Genomic DNA, 9,212 nt, shown 5'->3' with positions numbered 1-9,212 from the left:
TTGGAAGTGACAAGAAATGATCTAGCTTCAAAGGATCTTGGATGGCTTGAAAGTTCTTGAAGTAGAATCATGACACGAAAACAAGTTCAAGTAAGATTATCACTCGAATTAAGATAGTTATAGTTATAGGAATTGAATCAAAGTTTGTATATGAGTATTACCTTGATTTAGAATGATATCTTACTGTAAACAACAAGGATTTCTTGAGGTTGGATGATCACTTTACAAGATTGGAAGTGAGCTAGTAAACTTGGAAGTATTCTTGATTTTATGAAACTAGAACTTGTAGAATTTATGAAGAACACTTAGAACTTGAAGATGGAACTTGAGAGAGATTAATTAGATGAAGAAAATTGAAGAATGAAAGTGTTTATAGGTATTTTTGGTCGTTGGTATATGGATTAGATATAAAGGATATGTAATTTTGTTTTCTTGTAAATAAGTCATGAATGATTACTAATATTTTTGTAATTTTATGAGATATTTCATGCTAGTTGCCAAATGATGATTCCCACATGTGTTAGGTGACTCACATGGGCTACTAAGAGCTGATCATTGGAGTGTATATACCAATAGTACATACATTTAGAAGCTGTGTATTGTACGACTACACATACGGGTGTACACGAGTAGAATTGTTAATGGAAACGAATGAGAATGTAATTTTGAGCATTTTTGCTAAGTAGAAATACTTTGATATATGTCTTAAAGTCTTTTAAAAGTGTATTAATACATCTTAATACACTACATGTATATACATTTTAACTGAGTCGTTAAGTCACCGTTAGTCATTACATGTAAGTGTTGTTTTAAGACCTTTAAGTTAACGATCTTGTTAAATGTAATTAATTCATTGTTATTATACTTAAATGAGATGTTAAATTATTACATTATCATGATATTATAATGTATGAATATATCTTAATATGATATATATACATTAAAATGTCGTTACAATGATAATCGTTACATATATGCCTCGTTTCGAAATTCTTAAGTTAGTAGTCTTGTTTTACATATGTAGTTCATTGTTAACACACTTAATGATATACTTAATTATCATTTTATCATGTTAAACATAGTGTATCAATATCTTAATATGATTCATATGTATTTAGTAAGACGTTGATATAACAATAATCGTTATATATATCGTTTCGAGTTTCTTAATTCAATAAACTCATTTTTATGTATATCACTCATTGTTAATATACTTAGTGAGATACTTACTTATCATAATCTCATGTTAACCATATATATATCCATATATATATCATCATGTAGTTTTTACAAATTTTTAACGTTCGTGAATCGCCAGTCAACTTGGGTGGTCAATTGTCTATATGAAGCACATTTCAAATAATCAAGTCTTAACAAGTTTGATTGCTTAATATGTTGGAAACATTTATTCATACAAATATAGTTTTCATTTAATATATAACATGGAAAAGTTCGGGTCACTACAGTACCTACCCGTTAATTAAATTTCGTCCCGAAATTTTAAACAGTTGGAGGTATTGACGCATCTTCTGGAAATAGGTGCGGGTATTTCTTCTTCATCTGATTTTCATGCTCCCAGGTAAACTCGGGTCCTCTACGGGCATTCCATCAAACCTTAACAATTGGTATCTTGTTTTGCTTAAGTCTTTTAACCTCACGATCCACTATTTCGACGGGTTCTTCAATAAATTGAAGTTTTTCGTTGATTTGGATTTCGTCTAACGGAATAGTGAGATCTTCTTTAGCAAAACACTTCTTCATATTCGAGACATGAAAAGTGTTATGTACAGCCACAAGTTGTTGAGGTAACTCCAGTTGGTAAGCTACTGGTCCGACACGATCTATAATCTTGAATGGTCCAATGTACCTTGGATTTAGTTTCCCCCATTTACCAAATCGAACAACGCCTTTCCAAGGTGAAACCTTAAGCATGACCATCTCTCCAATCTTAAATTCTATATCTTTTATTTTACTGTCCGCATAGCTCTTTTGTCGACTCTGGGCGGTTTTCAATCGTTGTTGAATTTGGATGATTTTCTATGTAGTTTCTTGGATTATCTCCGGACCCGTAATCTGTCTATCCCCTAATTCATTCCAACAAATTGGAGATCTGCACTTTCTACCATAAAGTGCTTCGAACGGTACCATTTCGATACTCGAGTGGTAACTGTTGTTGTAAGAAAATTCCGCTAATGGTAGATGACGATCCCAACCGTTTCCAAAATCAATAACACATGCTCGTAGCATGTCTTCAAGAGTCTGTATCGTCCTTTTGCTCTGCCCATCGGTTTGTGGATGATAGGCAGTACTCATGTCTAGACGAGTTCCCAATGCTTGTTGTAATGTCTGCCAAAACCTTGAAACAAATCTGCCATCCCTATCAGAGATTATAGATACTAGTATTCCATGTCTGAAGACAACTTCCTTCAAGTATAATCTCGTCAACTTCTCCATTTTATCATCTTCTCTCATTGGCAGAAAGTGTGCTGACTTGGTGAGATGATCGACTATTACCCAAATAGTATCATAACCACTTGCAGTCCTTGACAATTTAGTAATGAAATCCATGGTAATGTTTTCCCATTTCCATTCTGGGATTTCAGGTTGTTGGAGTAGACCTGATGGTTTCTGATGTTCAGCTTTGACCTTTGAACATGTCAAACATTCTCCTACATATTTAGCAATATCGGCTTTCATACCCGGCCAGCAAAAGTGCTTCTTGAGATCTTTGTACATTTTTCCTGCTTCGGGATGTATTGAGTATCTGGTTTTATGTGCTTCCTTAAGTACCATTTCTCTCACATCTCCAAACTTTGGTACCCAAATTCTATCAGCCCTATATCGGGTTCCATCTTCCCGAATTTTAAGATGTTTCTCCGATCCTTTGGGTATCTCATTCTTCAACTTTTCTTCTTTTACAACCCCCTGTTGCGCCTCCTTTATTTGAGTAGTAAGGTTAGTATAAATAATTATGTTCATAGCTTTTACCCGTATAGGTTCTCTGTCCTTTCTACTCAAAGCGTCAGCTACCACATTCGCCTTCCCCGGGTGGTAACGAATCTCAAAGTCATAGTCATTTAACAATTCAATCCACCTACGCTGCCTCATGTTTAGTTGTTTCTGATCAAATATATGTTGGAGACTTTTGTGGTCGGTATATATAATACTTTTGACCCCATATAAGTAATGCCTCCAAGTCTTTAATGCAAAAACAACAGCGCCCAATTCCAAATCGTGAGTCGTATAATTTTGCTCGTGAATCTTCAATTGTCTAGACGCATAAGCAATTACTTTCATTTGTTGCATTAATACACAACCAAGACCTTGCTTTGAGGCATCACAATATATCACAAAATCATCATTCCCTTCAGGCAATGACAATATAGGTGCCGTAGTTAACTTTTTCTTCAACAATTGGAATACTTCCTCCTGTTCATCCTTCCATTCAAATTTATTTTCTTTATGCGTTAATGCAGTCAAGAGTTTTGCTATTTTAGAAAAATCTTGGATGAATCTTCTGTAGTAACCAGTCAATCCTAAAAATTGACGTATATGCTTTGGAGTTTTTGGGGTTTCCCAGTTTACAACAGTTTCAATCTTTGCCGGATCAACCTGAATACCTTCTTTGCTCACAACATGTCCGAGGAATTGAACTTCTTTCAACCAAAATGCACACTTTGAAAACTTACCGTACAGTTTTTCTTTCCTCAACAATTCCAGTACTTTCCTCAAATGTTCTTCATGCTCTTGATCATTCTTTGAGTAAATAAGTATGTCATCGATGAAGACAATGACAAACTTGTCGAGATATGGTCCACACACTCTGTTCATGAGGTCCATGAACACATCTGGTGCGTTAGTCAAACCAAACAGCATAACCATAAACTTGTAATGATCGTATCGCGTCCTGAAAGCAGTCTTCGGAATATTATCCTCCTTTACCCGCATTTGATGATATCCGGAACGTAAATCGATCTTCGAATAAACCGACGAGCCTTGTAGTTGATCAAATAAGTCGTCGATTCTCAGTAGTGGGTAACGGTTCTTGATGGTAAGTTTGTTCAACTCTCGGTAGTCGATACACAACCTGAATGTACCATCCTTCTTTTTGACAAACAAAACAGGAGCTCCCCATGGTGATGTACTTGGTCGTATGAAACCACACTCTAGAAGTTCTTGTAATTGGCTTTGAAGTTCCTTCATTTCACTGGGTGCGAGTCTGTATGGAGCACGAGCTATTGGTGCAGCTCCTGGTACAAGATCTATTTGAAATTCAACGGATCGGTGTGGAGGTAATCCCGGTAATTCTTTCAGAAATACATCGGGAAATTCTTTTGCCACGGGAACATCATTGATGCTCTTTTCTTCAGTTTGTACTTTCTTGACGTGTGCTAGAACAGCATAGCAACCCTTTCTTATTAGCTTTTGCGCCTTCAAATTACTAATAAGATTTAGCTTCGCGTTGCTCTTTTCTCCGTACACCATTAAGGGTTTTCCTTCATCTCGTACAATGTGAATTGCATTTTTGTAACATACGATCTCTGCTTTCACCTCTTTCAACCAGTCCATGCCGATTATCACATCAAAACTCCCTAACTCTACTGGTATCAAATCAATCTTAAACGTTTCGCTACCCAGTTTAATTTCTCGATTCTGACATATATTATCTGCTGTAATTAATTTACCGTTTGCTAATTCTAGTATAAACTTATTATCCAAAGGCGTCAATGGACAACTTAATTTATCACAGAAATCCTTACTCATATAGCTTCTATCCGCACCCGAATCAAATAAAACATAAGCAGATGTATTGTCAATAAGAAACATACCCGTAACAAGCTCCGGGTCTTCCTGCACTTCAACCGCATTAATGTTGAAGACTCTTCCTCGGCCTTGCCCATTATTATCCCCCTGATTTGGACACATATTTTTGTAATGGCCCTTCTTCCCGCATCCAAAACAGGTAATGTCGGCATAACTTGTTCCGGCATTATTTGTTCCCTTAGCCATTGATCCGTAGATTTCGCACTTTGTCGCACCATGGCCCTTTCTATTACACTTAGTACACACTGCTGTACAGAGCCCAGTTGGATGGTATCCTTCACATCTCTGGCAGAATTTCTGCCTCTTGTTGTTATTGTTGGGATTGTTGTTGTTGCGGTTGTTATTGTTGTTGAAACGGTTGTTGTAGTTGTTGCTGGGGTGGTTGTTGTTGTTGCATTTGTTGTTGCTGATGGAATTCAACATTTCAACAAGTTCATAATGTTTATCAAATCACAAAACCAATTTTATGAGCATTAAGACAAGCGGAAGCATTATTTCATTTATAATCAAGTGTATATGTTAAACCCTTTTAAATGAATTCCATTATGTGTTATCAAGCCTTGAACATATACTTACAAACTAAAAGAGGAAAAAATAATTTACCTCCTCAATATAGATTGAGGGCTGAAAATGGACAGCAATAGATGATGAAGATGATGTTGAAATCAAGCTTCTAACTTGAAGCCTCAAGTTTGTTATACCCACAAGCTTTTGCACCAACACCCTATAGTTTGGTTAGGATTTGATTGAACTTGAATATCACTTGCAAAACAAACTTGATTACCCTTTTTCTTCTCTAAAAATCACGGCAACGGCAGCCTTTTTTGAGCAGAAAATGAATCAGTTTTTTTTCACTTAGAATGTTGTGTTGTGCACTAGTATTAAGTCCCACAATCCTAGGTCTTTTGCCCATGCTTGTGTGAACTTGTGCATCTCAAAAGTAGCAATATTCTAGCATGGATTGTTCCCTTGATTTGACCCCAAAAACTGCACTTTGAGTGGGTTTATATAAAATTGGGACAATTTTATAAACTTGCAATTTATATAAACCTTGTCACAAAATACACCATGCATTTGTTACTTACATATTTTATAAACCAATTTATAAAATACAACACAACATAATTATTTAAGCCTATAAATAATTAAATATAAATTATCCAAATAATTTATTTCAAGTGATAATATTTTAGAAAACCGATTTTCTAAAGTTCAAGTATCGCGTATTTATTTAACGATCCAACCGTTAAGATTAAATACTTGTAAAGTGTTGGTAAGCTTGTTATTGGGTATGACCCGACTTGGATCATAACACATTAGCCACATTAATTTAATATGTCTCTCGGGCATACAAAATACCTTCAATCTCCCACTTGCATGAGAAACATAAGAAATTAATGCAAGTGACGGATACCACCTAACGACCATCCATCACTCCCAATATGTTATGACTTTGTGCCATTCAATAACATCATCCCTTTCGAGTTCCCATCTCGAATACGAATAGGTGAATCTTTCATTATTTCCTTTTGTCCTAGATGTCATGTTATATCCAAGAGATACAGAGTGATCACTCTCTTCTAGATTTAACTTTATCAGGCCTTAGACATCTGACTCTCAACGAATAAGATGGACAAATTCCATCTTGACTACATACGTCCTAAATATATACCTTGCATTGTACCTGAGGTCTTCCTTATGAACTACCATATTTCAGAATAGCGAAGGAAAGAATCAAGGCACAGTACTTGGTAAATATCTGAACCCAATATGTATCTCAGGTCGGAGGATACAATGATATTCGCCTTTACTCAAGATTACATGTGATCAACCACAAAGGCTCTATTTAGTTAGTCTTGAGAGCGGGTCTTCCAATATTTGTGTCCCATAAATATCTATGAACCTTGGTTGCAACCTTGCCCCCACATTCATACTGTGAATGTATACCAATCCAAGTTCATAATAGTCTAAACCTCACACTTGTTCCCACGAATGTGATCGACTACGGAATTTTAGAATAATTACTTATTCATGGATAAAATATGCAAAATAGGAACATGACTCAAGATAAATTAATACCATACTTATATTAATGAGTTTAAACAATTTCGTTCCGTTACAATACTTAAAACAGATCATGACCAATCACTAGAATATCGAAGCCCTAATGCACAAACATGTCCTGTATGTTTTGATTCATGTAAGAGCTTCGTGAGAGGATCCGCTATATTAAGATCTGTGTGAACCTTGTGAATACATATCTTTCCCTTTTCAACTTCATCCCTTATGTAGTTGAATCTCCGCTCAATGTGACGGGTCTTTTGGTGAGCACGAGGTTCTTTGATTTGAGCAATCGCACCCTCGTTGTCACAAAAGATCTCAAGAGGGTCCTGAATGGAAGGGACTACTCCTAAGTCGTCGTTTAATTTCTTCATCCATGCAGCTTCCTGAGCTGCCAATGATGCGGCGATGTACTCCGACTCTATAGTGGATAAAGCAACAACATCCTGTTTTGAACTCTTCCAAGAGACCGCACCTCCATTTAACGTGAAGACATAACCAGATTGTGATCGAGAATCATCTCGATCAGTTTGGAAACTCGCATCCATGTAACCCTTTACAGCAAGTTCCTCCTCACCAGATCCATATATTAGAAACATATCCTTAGTCCTCCTAAGGTATTTCAATATACTTTTAACCGCAATCCAATGACTGTTTCCTGGGTTATTCTGGTATCTACTTGTCAAGCTTAGGGCGCATGACACATCCGGTCTAGTGCATATCATTGCATACATGATTGACCCAGTAGCAGATGCATAAGGGACTCTCTTCATTCTCTCTTGTTCATCTTTCGTGGTAGGGCACTGAGATGAACTGAGAGGTGTTCCTCTTTGAATAGGTACCAAACCACTCTTAAAGTTCTCCATCTTGAACCTTTTCAAGACCTTTTCAATTTATGCACTTTGATTCAAACCTATCAGTTTCTTGGATCTATTCCTGTAGATCCCAATCCCCAAAACGTATTGTGCTTCTCCAAGATCCTTAATGGAGAAGCATTTACTTAGCCATGTTTTAACTCCTTGCATTGTCGGAATATCATTTCCAAATAACAATATATCATCCACATATAGTACAAGGAACATGATAGTGCTCCCACTAGCTTTCTTGTATACACAAGCTTCATCTTCATTTTTAATGAAGCCAAATTTCTCGGCTTCCTCATTAAAACGATGATTCCACATTCTAGATGCTTGTTTCAATCCGTAGATTGACTTCTTTAACTTGCATACCTTTTTAGGATATATCGTATCAACAAAACCTTCAGGCTGAACCATATAGACATCTTCCACAAGATATCCATTTAGGAAAGCGGTCTTGACATCCATTTGCCATATTTCATAATCATAATGAGCAGCAATGGCAAATAATATCCTAATAGACTTTAGCATTGCCACAGGCGAAAAAGTTTCATCATAGTCAACCCCTTGAGTTTGAGTGAAACCTTTTGCTACAAGTCTAGCTTTATATGTATCCAAGTTTCCATGTATGTCGGTCTTCATTTTGAAAAGCCATTTATAATCAACTATCCTTGAGCCAGTAGGTTGTACAACCAGTTGCCAAACTTGGTTGTCATACATGGATTGCATCTCGGCGTTCATGGCTTCCTGCCATTTATCTTTATCAATCCTTGATAAAGCATCTTGGTAGCTTGTTGGTTCATCCAAATCAACCACATAGCAACCATTCATGAGAAACCCATATCTCTCAGGAGGATTACTAATCCTACCAGATTTGCGAACGTCTTGTGTATATTGATCATCCATTTGATTACTTTCAACATTTTCATGTTGAGTGCTAGTATCAACCAATTGTGTATCATCCACTTGATCTTGAACCTCTTCAAGATCTACCTTCCTTTCACTATTTCCTTCCAATAGGAACTTGGTCTCAAGGAATTCAGCCTTCTGAGCAACAAATACATTCTGCTCGGAAGGATCATAGAAATAATATCCCATATCATCCTTGGAATATCCTATGAAGATACACTTTGTGGATCGAGCATTCAACTTATTAGGGACGTACCGCTTAGGATAAGCTTCACATCCCCATACCTTTAAGTATGATAGAGATGGAGGTTTTCCGAACCACATCTCATGAGGAGTTCGTTCCACTTTCTTAGTTGGGGCCATATTTAAAATACTAGCCACGGAGCATAGACAATAACCCCAAAATGATAGAGGCAATGAGCTTCTAGCCATCATAGATCGAACCATATCCATTAGGGTTCGGTTCCTCCTTTTGAAAACTCCATTAAGTTGTGGTGTCCCAGGTGGAGTAAGTTGATAATCCCACAACTTCTAAGATGATCTTGGAAAGCATCGCTTAGG

The sequence above is a fragment of the Rutidosis leptorrhynchoides genome, chromosome 4 (genome assembly GCF_046630445.1).
Source record: "Rutidosis leptorrhynchoides isolate AG116_Rl617_1_P2 chromosome 4, CSIRO_AGI_Rlap_v1, whole genome shotgun sequence".
Classification (NCBI taxonomy): Eukaryota; Viridiplantae; Streptophyta; class Magnoliopsida; order Asterales; family Asteraceae; genus Rutidosis; species Rutidosis leptorrhynchoides.
This window is presented reverse-complemented; position numbering follows the sequence as displayed.